The sequence below is a fragment of the Theropithecus gelada genome, chromosome 10 (genome assembly GCF_003255815.1).
Source record: "Theropithecus gelada isolate Dixy chromosome 10, Tgel_1.0, whole genome shotgun sequence".
Taxonomy (NCBI): Eukaryota; Metazoa; Chordata; class Mammalia; order Primates; family Cercopithecidae; genus Theropithecus; species Theropithecus gelada.
This window is the reverse complement of record NC_037678.1, coordinates 58812275-58829255: the sequence shown is the minus strand read 5'-3', so window position 1 is coordinate 58829255 and position 16981 is coordinate 58812275.

Below are 16981 nucleotides of genomic sequence, written 5' to 3'. Positions count from 1 at the left end.
GAAACCAGTGGACAAAATCAACAAACATTTCTACATTCCATCTCGCAGGGGCTAACTCAAGAGGAAACATGAATAAGCAAATGATGTGCCCCAGGGACTGCCTTGGAGGGTGTGGAGCAGGGTAAGGAACTGGGAATCTTGGAGGAGGTTGCAATATTTATTGGGGTAGTCGCAGCATGCCTTATTGAGAAGCTAACCCTTGAGCAAGATTTTAAAGGATCAAGAGAATGAGTCAAGGGATATTGAAGGGAAGAGAATTCCAAAGAAGGGGAACAGCCAGTGCAAAGATCCTGGGAAGAAATGGTGCTCGCAAGCTCAAGGAATAGCAGAGTGTGGGTGGAGAGGAAGGAGTAGGAAGAGGAGAGAGATATTAGCAGGAGATGAGGTCAGAGAGAAGACAGGGAGTGGGCAGATCATGCAGGGTCTTGTGGAACAATGCAAGGCCTGACTTTGACCCTGGGTGAAATGACGCCATCTGATTTACCTTCAAAAAGGCTCACTCAGAGAGGGGAGGCGGGGAGGCCAGTGAGGTGGCTGCAGCCAAATTCAGGTAAGAGAGGAGAGGGTGGCTGGGACTGGGGAGAAGGGGTCAGATTGGAGTGTGTTGTGAAGACCGAGATGGCAAGGCCTCCTGATGGGTTGGACAGGTTGACAATTGAGAAGGGGGAGTCTGCAGGTGGGGCACGTTTGGGGGAAGATCAGGAGTCCAGCTTTGGAGCTGTGGGGGTGGAAAGGCCTCCTAGACATCCCAGTGGAGATGTTGAGAGAGAGAGTCAGGTTTATGGGCTTCCGGATGGGGACAGAGGTCTGGGCTAGAGTGGCTGGCATGTGGGTAGACATGGTCACCAAGGGAGGAGCCCCAGGGCCATGGGGAGAAGAGGAGGGATGAGCAGAGGCAATGAGAAGGAGTAGTTGCAGGGCTGGAGGAGAACTAGGAGAGCTGAGCTGTGCCGGGTTAGGTAAGATGACTGAGCATTGCCCAGGAGACTTAGTGATGTGGAGATCATCAGTGGCCATGTGGGTGAGGCCTGGCCAGGGTGATTCCCGGGTCTGAGCAATCTACCTTTTATCCATGTGGCAGGCTGAATAGCAGCCCCCATGAGGTGCTAGGCACGAATCCCCACAGCCCCTAAATATTGATATTAGCTCTATGGCAAAATGGTCTTTCTGGCTATGTTAAGGATTTTGAGATGGGAAAATTATCTGAGAATGCATGAGCCCTACATACAATCCTTATGAGAGAGAGGCAGAGGGAGATTTGACACAGACAGACAGATGGCAATGTGACACCGAGGTAGACATTGGAGTCATGCTGCTACAAGTTAAAAAGTGTCACAGCCACCAGAAGCTGGAGGAGGCAAGGAATGGATTCTGGCCTGGAGCCTCCGGAGGGAGCACAGTGCTCTTGACTCTTTAATTTCAGCCCAGACCTCAGACTTCTGGCCTCCAGAGCTGCGAGAGAATACATTTCTGTGACTTTAAGCCATCATGTTTGTGGTGATGTGTCACAGCGGCCACAGGAAACAAACACACCCCTTCTGGCATCAGGTCCCCCCGCTTCCCACCCGCCTTAGTCATCCTCTGTCCCTCATCCAACAATTGTCACAGCCTCATCACCAGGCTCCTGCCTCCAGGCTGCCCCAGCACCTGCCCTCCCCACACAGAGACTGATGGGGTAACTTCCGTCCCTAATACCCTCTGCATGGAGCCCACAGTCATTAGCCCGAAGCCCAAGGCTTTTCCTGATAAAGCCCTAACAGTCTCCACGCTCATTTCTCACCACTGGCTCCCAGAACGTATGCTCCATAACCTCCATGCAATTTTCAGTTGCTACATGTTCTCTTAAGCTTCTGAGCCATTGTACTTGCTGTTCCCTCTGCCTGGAACACCCTTCCCCATCCCGGAAATAGGCATGGTTTGTTTCCTCATCAAATTTAGGTCTTTACCCAAAGAACTTTTCTGAGGACCATTTTAAAAGTGCAACTGCCTCTTCAGCTCCACGTTCCTGATTCTCTTCCCCTGCCTTGTTTTTCTCCACGGTGCTTATCACTCACTACCTATGTATTTAACTAATTTGTTCATTGTCTTGTGCCTCCAATTAGAATTCAGTTCCACAGGGGCAGGGGATGTAGTCTGTTTTGTGTACACTTGTATCTCCACCACCAAGGAATGTGTCTCACATGTAATAAGAACTCAATAATTATACGCTGAACGAATGAGTGGGTGTATGAATGAATGAGCAAAAGAGATAAAAAAAAAAACCCCAAAAAAACTAACCAGGTGTGGTGGCGCATACCTGTGGTCCTGGCTACTCAGGAAACTGAGGTGGGAGAATCGCTTGAACCCAGGAGGCGGAGGTTGCAGTGAGCTGAGATCATGCCACTGCACTCCAGCCTGGGTGACAGAGTGAGACTCTGTCTCAAAAAAAAAAAAAAACAAAAACAAAAAAACCAGGAGCACATGTTATCTCTGAGGCCGAGAGAGTTAAGTGTTTCTTAAAAATATAGAAACCTCTGAATCATCCATTGTAAAAATGAGTCAAGTCTAGGTATAATGCTAATGTATTTTTATTGCATAAAACTTTTTTGGGGATTTGATTACTGGCACAGCCTACCTGTGAGCCACAATATTTATTCAACAAAAGACCCATTCAGCTAGTTCCGCCAAACTCTCACTTTCTTTGAGGATGAGGACGCCTTAAGTGCCAAGCCCTTGCTCAATGCTTCATGCTGTGATTTTCCCACCAGCCCTTTCCCTGGGGTGTAGGGACAGGTAAACAGTGCGGCCCCTCACTGTTTCCTGATCCCGTTTCCAGGAAGTAACTAACAGGAAAAGCTTGATGTGTAGCATGGTGTATCTATATAAGGAAACACAAAGCTACGTCATTTTGAAAGTGGTAGTCCACAAGTCCTGTTATCCCACAACTGTTTCCCCTCCCCAATCCCAGTCATCTGTGGATACCTTTCCATGTCATTATTAAAATCTGTGTCATTTCTCCCATCACTTTAGGGCCACCTCATCCCACCCTAGAGTAACTATGGGGACCAGTTTACTGTGCACCTTTCCTGGTGTGTCTGATCTTAGTCTCACCATGATCTGTCTATATAGACATACACATGTATACACACAAACAGCGCTATGGGGAGGGACACATGCCCTGTCACGGAGCAGCAGCTGCTGTCTTCAGACCAGCTCTCCCACCTGGGAGTCCCCGCCCACCCCTTCCCAGCCTCTACAGAAGCCCAGGAGCAGGTGTGGGCTCTCCAGGGAGGTCGTGGTGGGGAAAGGAGCCCTTTCTGTCAGAGAGGAGAGCGGGGGGCTGGGGATGGGTGTGTTAATAGTCCTCTCTTGCAGCACACTCGTGCTATTTTTAGCAGGCCATGGCATCACGCTTGAGTATCGGCCTGCGTCTTGCTTCCTTCACTCACCAGTTAGAGCACTCTCCATGTGGAAATGCACAGGTCCACCCCGCTGTGAGTGAGGGCTTCATAGAATTCAGCAGGATGGCCAGGTCACACTGTGTCCAGCTTCCCTCCTGGAGATGGATCCCCACATGGTTCTGATCTTCTCCTTGCACATTTGGAGGCTGCAGCTATTATCAATATCTTTATACACTGAACTTTTACTTTGTGCAGGTAGATTCCTACACAAGTAGTAGGCTTGTTAGATCAAAGGGCAAGGACATTTAAGATTCTTGTTGATGCTGATGCCAAGTTATTTTTTGCTAGGACGGTAGCAAGCTGCACTCTCCCTCCGTGTGGGTGAATGGATCCAGATGCATGTGGTTGTCATGTCAGTCCAGGCAGGGAAGTGGATGAGTAGGGAGGCACAAGGGAGCTTAAGAGGAATGGGGGCGTGTTCTGCCTTTTTTTTTTTTTTTAAGAGACAGGCTCTCACTATGTTGCTCAGGCTGGTCTCGAACTCCTGGGCTCAAGCGATCTACCCGCCTCAGCCTCCCAAAGTGCTGGGATTACAGGCGTGAGGCACCGCGCCCGGCGTGGGTTCTGCTTTGCAGAAAGGATGCTGGGGGTGAGATGTATCAAAGACAGTGCAGCGGAGTGGCTGTCCCTCCCTCCCAGCCCGTGTGGACTTCTTTCCTATTCTTCTTTTCCCACGGCCTCCTTACATCCCTGGGCAAGAGGGAACGTCCAGGGTCAGGCTAGTGAGCGCCTCCTTACATTTTGCACTTTGTCCCAGACCTGGCAAAATCATACCCATTTTACAGATGGAGAAAGTAAGGCTCAGGGCAGTACAATGAGTGTCCAAAACCACAGGACCTGCAGCTGTGTCCCTTCTCCAAGGACTCCTGTGGAATGTAAGGGAGGTGGGATGGGGTCCTCCAGGGACAACAGCCTGGCCAATAAGCAGAAGAGGCCTGAAGTCGGGGTGATTCTGGGGGTGCCACTAACTTGGCTCGGCAATCCTGGCTCCCCACCTCTCAGGCCACAGCTATGGCACCCAGAAAATGGGTAGGTAGACTTAGATTAAGGGTTATAAAAAGAAATGGCTACAGAGGACCCAGGAGACAACTAAGATCTAGCCGGTACACAGCTCTGAGACTGTGCAGATGGCAGGTCTGGGGCACTGTGTGATGATGGGGCATGCTAGGGCCCGGGCACTAGAGATGATGCCCTGGCTGAAGGAGAAGCCTCTACTCGTGCTGGGAGCTGGGTTCCAGGAGGGGAGGCAGGTGCAGTATTGCCAGCAATTTTTTCTTTTTTTGAGACAGAGTCTCGCTCTGTTGCCCAAGCTGGAGGGCAGTGGCACGATCTTGGCTCACTGCAACCTCCATCTCCTGGGTTTCAAGCAATTCTCCTGTCTCAGCCTCCTGAGCAGCTGGGATTACAGGCACATGCCACCATGCCTGGCTACTTTTTTTGTATTTTTAGTAGAGATGGGGTTTCACCGTGTTGGCCAGGCTGGTCTTGAACTCCTGACCTCAAGTGATCTGCCCACCTCGGCCTCCCAAAGTGCTGGGATTACAGGTGTGAGCCCCCTTGCCTGGTCTCAACTTGTACTTTTCACTGAAGATATCATAAATATTATTTCTTTGAAGAAAGTGAAAACTTGGGTTTTCTTTCTTTCTTTCTTTCTTTTTTTAAATGAAGTCTCACTCTGTCTCCCAGGCTGGAGTGCAGTCTCGGCTCACTGCAACCTCCACCTCCTGGGTTCAAGCGATTCTCCTGCCTCAGCCTCCTGAGTAGCTGAGATTACAGGTGTGCGCCATCATGCCTGGCTAATTTTTGTATTTTTAGTAGAGATAGGGTTTCACAATGTTGGCCAGGTTGGTCTCGAACTCCTGACCTCAGGTGACCCGCCTGCCTCAACCTCCCAAAGTGCTGGGATGACAGGCATGAGCCACTGCGCCTGGCCAAAACTTGGGTTTTCAAGCGGTATGGAGTTGTGAAAGGCTGGCCGTTCGCGGGGTTTGGGAGCCATCCCTTAGGCCTCCTGGGACTCTCAACCCTTTGCAATCCTCATGATCAAACACTCCTGACCTTTCTGAGCCCTGGGCCTCTTCTCTGAGCACATCTTTTAAATGCACAAAATAAAAATACATTAGATTACAAAGGATTCTGATTATGTTGAAACATAGTTATCAAAATATTAAAAACACTTTTGATATAGCAATAAATGTACCTCTTGATTAATGCACTAAATAACAAGCACTGGGGACAGGTCTAATTAGTATCCTAACTTTGAAGTGGTACTGGGTGTAAACGATCTATGGAGATAGTAGCAATAACTGTAATGCGATATGAAAATATCTGTGTTTCTTTTGGTGACAAAGCCAAGCACACCACTAATACAACTGTGGTTTGTTGTTGACATTCGCAAGGGAAGGAAATGCTAACTTTCAGGGCAGTGGTGCGGAAGAGACAGATACAATTTTTTTCCCACTTCCCAAGTTTACCAACTCCTCTGTGAAGATCCCCTGTCATTCACGGGGTTAGGGGTCAGCAGGGCGGGGCTTGGACCCCAGGGTGAAGTGCTCATGACCAGAGGCCCTTCCATGGCTAAAATTAGGGGGGCAACAGGAGCTGATCCCCAGGGTAGGCCTCCCACAGCAGGCAAACCTAAGATCTGGGAAGGGCCTGCCCTTCCTCCTGCGGCCCTGGTGAGTCACAAAACGTCCTTTCTCAGGAAGACCAAATATAAACAGTTCAGGATTATCTTGAGAACAAGATGTTTGTTTACTTTCTAAAATTGCAGACATGGCAAAGTGCTGAGGCCTACAAGTGCAATTAATAATAATTCAGGCGCATCGCTCCCGGGGCAGAGCTGCATCTCCGAGTTAGAGACAAAGACCCGTCTTTTCCTTGTTTTGTGTTCAGGCAACATGACGTTGTTTATCTCTTCTTAGTCATAGATATTTTTATTGCTTGTATCACCCCAGATTATACAAGCAATACATGCTCATTGTAAAAATTTCAAAACACTACAGGAAGTAAAATTTTCCCCATTTTAACTCATTCCCAGAGAGAACCACTAATAATGTATTCGATCCACTGTGCTTTCCGTCTCCATGCCTGTACTCACACACATTACCGTTCATATAATTTCTTTTTCCAAATGGCATTCTGTGAAAATTGTTCTACAGCTTGCACCTTTTTTTTTTTTTGAGATAGACTCTTTCTCTGTCACCCAGGCTTGAGTGTCAGCTCACTGCAACCTCTACCTCCCAGGTTCAAGCGATTCTCCTGCCTCAGCCTCCCACGTAGCTGGGACTACAGGCACCTGCCATCACACCTGGCTAATATTTGTACTTTTGGTAGAGATGGGGTGTCACCATTTTGGCCAGGCTGGTCTCAAACTCCTCACCTCAGGTGATCCACCCGCCTCGGCCTCCCAAAGTGCTGGGAGGCCTGAGCCCCCTCGCCTGGTCTCAACTTGTACTTTTCACTGAAGATATCATAAATACTGTTTTTTGATATGTCTGTCTCCTCAATTAGAAATTGGAGTTTCAGAAAAGGAAATACAGTGCTTTATAAATCTTTTTAAATCTAATGCGCCTTACCCGACAATTCATACATAATAGGATTCAACAAATATTTGCTGAGCTAATGACCAAATTAATAAATACATAAATTTGTTTTCCAGGCCGGGCGCGGTGGCTCAAGCCTGTAATCCCAGCACTTTGGGAGGCAGAGACGGGCGGATCACGAGGTCAGGAGATGGAGACCATCCTGGCTAACACGGTGAAACTCCGTCTCTACTAAAAAATACAAAAAAACTAGCTGGGCGAGGTGGCGGGCGCCTGTAGTCCCAGCTACTCGGGAGGCTGAGGCAGGAGAATGGTGTGAACCCGGGAGGTGGAGCTTGCAGTGAGCTGAGATCCGGCCACTGCACTCCAGCCTGGGCAACACAGCAAGACTCCGTCTCAAAAAAAAAAAAAAAATTTGTTTTTCAAAAAATAAATTGTGACCACCTTTGTATGTTCATCAAACAATACTTCATTGTTTTGGGGTGCCTGAGAGATAAGTTGTAGGGACGTGATTGAATTTTTCAGTGACCACTCACAGGTACATGGGTCGTTTCCAATTTTTCAAACCTGTTCTGCCTCAAACATCCTTAAAACATATACATCTTTGCATGCTTCTTTATGCATTGTTTAGACTCAAAGAAAGGCCTATTTAGATTGTACCAAATTACAAACCTATCACCACAGAATCTTTTTTATCTGTTCCCTCACCAACATTGAGTGTTTATTTATTTAGTGGATGTGAACACACTTTAATTCAACAAAAATCAGGCCTATTTCAAATATGCCAAAGGTGCTTCTACAGTTCTTTCTACTAACATTTCTAATTGGATTTTTGTTCTTTTGAATGCTTCAAAAGATGATATACTTTGAACAATTTCAAGCTTGTGGAAAAATTACTAGAACAATACATAGAACTACCATATACCCCTCACCCAGATCATCAAATTCTTAACATTTTATCACATTCTGGCTCGTACGTGTGCTCTCTCTCTCTGTCTCTCTGTCTCTCCCCCCCTCCATTATTCTCTTTCTGAATCTTTGAAGGGCAAGCTGCAGACATAATATTCCATCATCTTTAAACACAGTTGTGTGTATTTCACCAGACCAAGTTCATTCTCTACCTAACCCCAATGCAACCCTTCAAATCAGGAAATCAACATCAGTACAAACACCACCATCCAATCCTTGGACCCCATTCAAGCGTCCCAACAATGTGTCTTTTCCCCTCTGTTCCAGAACCTTCTCCAAGAACATGTATTGCATTTAGTTCTTGTGCATTTTTGGTTTCCTACAAGCTGGAACAGTTCCTCATTTTGCCCTGTCTTTTGAATCCTCAACGGTTTTAAAGGGTTCCATTCTCTAGGGTGACACTCAACTTAGATCCATCTGAAGTTTCCTGTGTCCACACTCAGCTCATGTTCCTGGGCAGGAAGGCCGCAGGATGATGCTGTATGATTTCAGTGCATCATCTCAGGAGGCACAAGATGGTGGCCATCTCTGGAGGTGTTAATCTCGAGCACCAGGTCATCTTGGTGCTTGCCAGGTTTCCCCACCGTGTTTTTATTTTATTTATTTTTGAGATGGAGTTTAGCTCTTGTTGCCCAAGCTAGAGTGCAATGGTGCAATCTCAGCTTACTGCAATCTCCGTCTCCCAGGTTCAAGCTGGGATTACGGGCGCCCACCACCATGCCCAGCTAATTTTTTTGTATTTTTAGTAGAGACGGTGTTTCACTATGTTGGCCAGGCTGGTCTCGAACTCCTTACCTCAAGTGTTCTTCCCGCCTCGGCCTCCTAGAGTGCTGGGATTACAGGCATGAGCTACTGTGCCCCGCCTTCGGTTTCCCCACCATAAACTCACCATTTCCCTTTTGTAATTGGTCGGTGTGTTGTGGGGAAGTTTTCTGAGATGATGCCAATATTTTCTGTTCCCTGGTAAACCCCCTTCATGGATGACTTCTGGATCAGTCACCTTTGTGATATTGGCCAAATGGTAATTTTTGTATTCTCATCATTCCTTCTACACCTATGAGTTAGTATTCTATTGTAAGAAAAGTCTTTTCCTTTTCCTTTTTGTATGTACGGGTGTATTTATATCAGCAGGAGCTCATGGATTTCTATGTTATAATTCATTTCTATCATTACCTAGTTTGATGATCAGAATCTTGACTCCAGCCTGGGCAATGGAGTAAGACCCTGTCTCAAAAAAATAAATAAATAAATAAAAGTCCAGGCACAGTGGCTTATACCTGTAATTCCAGCACTTTGGGAGGCCAAGGCAGGCAGATCCTTTGAGCTCAGGAGTTCGAGACCAGCCTGGGCAACAGGACAAAATGCTGTTTCTACAAAAAATGCAAAAGTCAGCTGGGCTTGGTGGTGTGCACCTGTAGTCCTGGCTACTTTGGGGGCCGAAGTGGGGAGGATCATTTAAGCTCAGGAGGTGGAGGCTGCAGTGAGCCAAGATCATACCACTATACTCCAATTTGGGTGACAGAGCCAGACCCTGTCAAAAAAACCCAAACCTTTTCCCAGATGGCGGGGACCTCTTCAAGAACACAGTGACTGCCTTGTCCTTTTACTATGACTTCATCATTCATTCACTATTTCCTTACTTTCTGGCATAATGAGATATTCTAGGTTCATCTCATCATTGTGCATTTTCTGCCTCAGCCTTGGCGTTAGTCATTTCTTGGAGTAGCCCTGATTCATTTCAGTGAAGGGTGATATTTACAACCAAGATCAGGGCACTCAGTATACTCATTACACCTGGGATGTAGGTATATGTGTGTGCATGCATGTGTGTGTACATACATACTCATGCTCTAAAAATTATTTGCATGTGTCTCTCTATATATATGTACACACACATACACACACACACGAATCATGAGTTTATACTAAAACCTTCAAATCCAATCCAATACCTCTAGAAATAGAAGGTTATTTCTAGCCTTCGCCTTTTACATTTGTAAATATCTTAGGCAATGAGAATCTTGGTGGCTGTCATTATCTCGAATATATGTACTAATGTATTCAATTGCTTTGCTTATTTGTTTCATATAACCTATCTTCCACCACCGCAACATCCTTTCACTGTTCTGCATCTGCGGCTGCTGTGACTCTCAGCCCACACCTCCTCAAAGCCCCCCAAACCACTGCCCCAGCCAGCCTCCTCTGCCATAAGGCCCACGGGCCTCACAGTTTGGCATGACCCCCCACCTCCAGCCCTGTGTCCTTGCCACTGACTAGTGCCTCCACCAGCCCACTTCCTGCATTATTTCCAAGTGCTCAATTTGGCCAGTCTTACAGTTTCAACAAAAATATCAATGTTGTCATTTTAACTTTTTTTTTTTTTTTTTTTTTTGAGGCAGAGTGTCACTCTGTCACCCAGGCTGGAATGCAGGGTTGCAATCTCAGCTCACTGCAACCTCTGCCTCTCGGGTTCAAGTGATTCTCATGCCTTAGCCTCCTGAGTAGCTGGGATTACAGGCGTGTGCCACCACGCCTGGCTAATTTTTGTATTTTTGGTAGAGACAGGGTTTCATGATGTTGGCTGGGCTATCCTCAGACCCCTGGCCTCAGGTGATCCGCCTGCCTTGGCCTTCCAAAGTGCTGGGATTACAGATGTGAGCCACCATGCCCAGCCTCATTTGAACTCTTTAATCATTAGCAAGGTTGAGTATCTTTTCTTGTTTCTTATTTGAATGGCTTGTTCATTTATTTTGCCCATTTTTCTACTATATTGAGCTATTCTCTTCTTGATATGAGAGTTCTTTGTACTGTAGAGATGTTGGGTCCTGGTTCCTTGCAACCAATTATCTTTTGATTTTACTTATGGTATATGTTACCATTTAACATTTTTATGTAATAAAATAAGACTTCTTTTTTAGAGTTTTATATTCCCAAAGTTTTATATAGATATATTTTTCTTACCATTTTAAACATTTAAAAAATATATACCTCACTCATCTCTCTGGAATATATTTTGGTATTTGAAGGAAGTTTGGAAATTTTTTTTCCTCCCAAATGCATAGCCATTTATCTCAACATCTCTTTTTGGGGGGGTGAATTCTCACTTTGTCACCCAAGCTGGAGTGCAGTGGCGGAATCTCGGCTCACTGCATCCTCCTCCTCCTGGGTTCAAGCGATTCTCCTGTCTCAGCCTCCTGAGTAGCTGGGATTACAGGCGCCTGCCACCATGCCCTGCTAATTTTTGTATTTTTAGTAGAGATGGAGTTTCTCCACGTTGACCCCGCTGGTCTCGAACTCCTGACCTCAAGTGATTCACCCACCTCAACCTCCCAAAGTTCTGGGATTACAGGCGTGAGCCACTGTGCCCAGCCCCTATCTCTTTTATTGTATAATCCGTAAACTTCTGACTAATTTGAACTGCTGGCTTTATTACAAATTAAACCTCGGTGTACACTTGGGTCTAATTTGGATTATCCATTCTGTTTCACTCATTTGTCTGTCTCTTTAGGCAACAGAATACGTTATTGATTACTGTAGTTTGATAATACAACAGTAATTTTTAAATATCTGGTAAGGAAAATCCCCCTTTAATGTTCTTTTTAAAGGATTTTTACAGCATTATACATTTATTTTTGGGGGCAGAATTTAGAATTACTTTTTGTTAAAATCCCAAAAAGTGTTTTTGACATTTTAATTTGGATTGCATTAAATTTTAGAGTATTTTGAGGAGAATACATATTTTTATGGTGTTAGATCTACATACAAGGTACCTATCAGTATTCATGCAGTCTTTTCTTATATATTATGTTTCTAAGCTAAGCTTTACATTTCTCTGCATTACAGGCTCTGCACATTTCCTATTATGTTCATTCCTAAGAATTTTTTTTTTTTTTTTTTGCTATTGGGAAATGAATCTTTTATTCCATCATATTTTCTAACTAGCTATTACTTATATATGTCAGAGTATAGTGGGAGGAAGTAGTCCCTGGTGGTTAAGTACTTAGCCTTTGGAATAGGACCACCTGGGTTTTAATCCTGGCTCTGATATTCAAAGCTGTGTAAATGCAGGCTGGTGACGTCACCTCTCTGAGCCTATTTCCTCATTTTTACCATAAGGATAAAAATAATATCTATTTCATGGAAATGTTCATGCTACATAGTAACTCCTTAAATATCAGCTATTACTTAAAATTTTTGTAATGAGCCATTTTAGTGAGCTATTCTATGGTATATATTTTTCTAACTTATATTGTTATTCCTGTATTATCATATTATATTGAATTATTATTTTATTTCTAATGGTTTATCAGTTGACTCTTAGATTTTTAGGAAGGTGATTATATAATATGTAATTATTTTGCTGCCTTCTTTCCAAAACTTATATCTTATTTTATTTTTATTTTATTTTTTCTGTAGAGATGAGGTCCACTATGTTGGCCAGGCTGATCTCGAACTTCTGGCTTCAAGAGATCATCTTGCTTTGGCCTCCCAAAGTGCTAGGATTACAGGTATGAGCCACCACGCCTGGCCTCTTTTACATTATTTTCTTATTTACTTGTGGATGCCCTGATTCTGTTTTATCAGAAGAAATGCTCCTATGACTGAAGTTTTGAGTAAGATGTTAGTTATTGGAGACATAAGTATGTCTCCATCCAGTAGTTATCTATAGATAGCTAAATATCTGGGTATTTAGCTATCCAGATATTTAATAATGTTATACAATTATTTTTAACTTTTTCCTTATAAATTGATATTTCATTTCAGCCAATACCTTTTGGGAGGGCATGTAAGGAGATGACCTTGTCATTTTTCTATTTTAACCCATTGATATGGTAAATCAATGGATTTACCGAATATTGAACCAACCTTGTAGTCTTGGTGCAAACCCCTGCTTGGACATATTATGGTAGTTATGTGATGTACTGCTGTAAGTGATTCATTAATATTTTATTTAATGTTTGGGATCAGTTTACTTTTTTCTTGTTGTTTTCAGCTTTTAGTGCTACTTTTATGCCTGCTTTATTTAAAATTCAAAAAAATTCTTCTTTCTAAATGCACTGGAACACTTTTTTTATTCCTTAATTATATTTTTAAAATTGTATTTTGTCATACGGTAAAATTGACTTTATTTGGAGAGTATACAGTTCTATGCGTTTTGACATATATATATATATATATTCTTGTAATCAGCACATATCAAGGCATAGGAAAATTCCATCATTGCATAAAGCTCTCTTGTGGTTGCTAACCAGCAGGGAAGGCAGAGGAGGAAAGGAGGGAAGAGGAGGAAGAGGAAGAGGAAGAAAGAAAGATGGAGGGAGGGAGAGAAAGGGAAAAAGAGAGAGAAAGAGAGAGAAACGGAGGGAGGAAAGGAGGGAAAAAGAGAGGAAGAGAAGGAGGGGGAGGAAAAAAGGGAAAGAGAGGTGAAGGGAGGGAGAGAAAAGTGTGACAGAGGGAGGAGGGAGGAAGGGAAGGCTGAGGCAGGGAGGAAGGAGGGGAGAGAGAGGGAGAGGGAAAGGGAGAAGGGGAGAGAAGATGATGATGATCAGAAGGAACTTGTGGAACAGAATCAAACATTCCTCAGTGGTTCCCAGAATTGTTTTTATGGGGAACCAACAGAAGGATGGACTATGGTTGGGATGGCTAAGAGTCATAGTAATTTGGATCTTAAAATTAATTTCTGGTCAAAGACTATTGAAACCTGAGAACATATCGGTGAATGTTTGTTTGGAATGTAATTGTTTAAGCATATTAATTTTCTTCTGAATACAGCTTTAGCTGTTTAAGTTTATTTGTTCTTTCAGCCAGGAGTTGTTGAGGGGGTAGAAAATGTCTGAATTTTTACTTTTTGGTTTGCCTTTACTATTAATTTATGCTTCTGTTGCATCCAGGTTAGAGCTTGTGAATTCTACTATATCTACTTTTAGATTTTTTAGGTTTCCTTTGTAGCCTAGCACATGTCAAATATTCCACTGGCATGTGAAGAAAAGGAATATTCTCTGTTTTCTGTGGACAGAGTTTAACATATTATATACACACATATTTGATCAATGTCATTAATTATATTATTTAAATTATTTATATCTTTATTTCTGAGAGGAGGTAGTTAAAGTCTTCTATTCTTGTGTTTCTCCTGATTTCTCATTGTATTTATCTAAGAGTTTTTTGCTTCATGTCTTTTGATGTTACATTATCTGGAATGATGTCATTGACAATCATTCTCATTGTGTTTTACATCCTTTATCAACATGGGCGATGCTTTGTCTCATTTGATAATTTTTGGTTTCAGTTCAACTTTGTTGATATTAATGTCATGAATCCTAATTTCTTTTAGTTCATATTTGCCTGGCAGGTTCTCAAAAATCATTTTTTAAAAATTCCTTCCCAATCCTTTCCTTTTCTCTCACTCCCTCCTGCCCCCATCTTAACTATCCAGTTACTGATATAGCTCATCACATGTTTTTACTTTCTAAAAAGAGATATATTTATCTCTCTTTCTTGATTTCTCAGCTCAAGATACAAAACAATGTATAATAGTGTATAGTGACTCTCTACCATAAAAAATTACAAGATCTGTGGATTCATACTTCCTCCTTATTTCAACTTTGTTATGCTCTGAGATTTTTATCATAGGCCACTCTATTTTAATTGTTTATCTTTACATAATATAGATTTTCTTTGAGGAGTTATAATTTTGACTTAAAATTAAATTTCACAGTTATTGAGGCTTGATTTTATATTTAAAAGGATCCAAGATTCCCTTTTTTTTTCCCCCAGGCAGGGTCTCATTTTGTCGCCCAGGCTGGAGTGCATTCTTGCAGTCACGGCTCACTGCAGCCTCCACTTCTGTGGCTTAAGTGATCCTCCCACCTCAGCCTCCTGAGTAGCTGGTGGTACAGGCATGCACCACCACACCCGGCTAATTTTTAAGTTTTTTTTTGTGGAAACTGGGTTTCTCTATGTTGCCTAGGCTGGTCTTGAACTCCTGGGCTCAAGTGATCCTCCCATCTCAGCCTCCCTGAGTGCTGAGATTACAGGTATGAACCACTGTGCTGGGCCCAGGATTCACTTCTTAACCTCTTCTTTACCTTTCCTTCAATAGCTTTCCTATTCTTCACTTCTTTATTTTGAATTACCTTTTGGTTTTCTGGGTTTTATTATTTTCCTTCCTTCCTTCCTTCCTTCCTTCCTTCCTTCCTTCCTTCCTTCCTCTCCTTCGTGATGGAGTTTTGATCTTATTGCTCAGTGTAGAGTGCAATTGCGTGATCTTGGCTAACCACAACCTCCACCTCCTGGGTTCAAGCAATTTTCCTGCCTCAGCCTCCCAAGTAGCTGGGATTACAGGCGTGCGCCACCACGCCTGGCTAATTTTGTATTTTTAGTAGAGACGGGGTTTTCCATGTTGGTCAGGCTGGTCTTGAACTCCTGACCTCAGGTGATCCACCTGCCTCACTCTCCCAAAGTGCTGGGATTACAGGTGTGAGCCACCATGCCTGGCCTGGGTTTTATTATTAAAAAGCATTTTTTAAAAGAAATGTTGATGAATCCTACAGTCCCTGAATTTAGGTACTCCTACTGCACACACAGGAGATTATGTGAGATGATGGATATGTTAACAATTTGCTTGACTGTAGTAGTTATTCCATTGTGTATATGTACATCAAAACATTATATTTTATACCTTAAATACATACAATGAATTTCCTAGAAAGAAAAAAAGCTAAAAACAATGGCAAAAATAAAAACACCTCACATCTGTTTATTGGGTATAAAGTTTTTAAGTCATACTTTTATTCCCTCAAACCTTTGCAGATGTTATGCTGGTCTTCTGATATCAAATATTAATACAGAGAAATCAGTGGGGGTAGTCTGATATTCTCCCTTTAATTGATAACTTGGTATTACTGGCGAGGTACTTATATAATTATCCTTCTTAAATGCCTTAAGTTGAAAATGTTTATCACAATATATCTAGATTTTCACCTTTCTTTACTAATGTTTCTTTGAAAGCCATATACTTTTTCAATCTTCACATTCAGTATTTTTTCTTTATTATATGAGGGATCATTTCCATGCTACATTTTTTTCTGTTCTCCCCTTTAAAGGTGCTACTTACCGGTATGTTTACTTCCATTGTGTGTCATACATAACAATCATCTGCTCTAAATTGTTTCTGACTCTTTCACCTTTTCCTTTGCATTTTGGGTGATTTTTCTATTATCCTATCTTGAATTCTCCCTCTTTATATTCCTGCCATTGTCAGTTCTGTCCTAGCTGTTTCTTATCTATTTAATAGGAACATAATTCAATTAGTCTGGTTCACAACTTCTTAACCTGGCTCTGCAATTCTTCCAATCTTATCCTGTTAAATTTTCATCTCATCTTTGACTTCTTTGAGACTATGATAGATCTGTGGTCTAATTTTTTTTTTTTTTTTTTAATGTTTCTAAAATGTCTTCTTCCAAAATGATTTTTTTTTTTTTTTTTTTTTTTTGAGACAGAGTCTCACTCTGTCACCCAGGTTGGAGTGCAGTGGTGCGATCTCAGCTCACTGCAAGCTCCGCCTCCCGGGTTCAGGCCATCCTCCTGCCTCAGCCTCCTGAGTAGCTGGGACTACAGGCACCCGCCACCACACCTGGCTAATTTTTTGTATTTTTAGTAGAGACGGGGTTTCACCGTGTTAGCCAGGATGGTTTTGATCTCCTGACCTCATGATCTGCCCACACTGGGCTCCCAAAGTGCTGGGATTACAAGGGTGAGCCACTGCTCCTGGCTGCCTTGAGCCCTTTCCTAAGGGTACTAATTTCAGTCATGATGGCGGAGCCCTCATGGCTTAATCACCCCTCAAAGTCCCAACCTCTTAATACCATCACTTTGGGGGTTAAGTTCCAATGTATGAGTTCTGGAGGGACACATACCTTCAAAGCATAGCAGTCCCCGTTGCTAGCTTCAGAACTGCTATTCTTGGTCATTTAAAAGTATATGTCTATTTGTGGTTGTCATTCTATTCAATTTGGGGAGACAGAC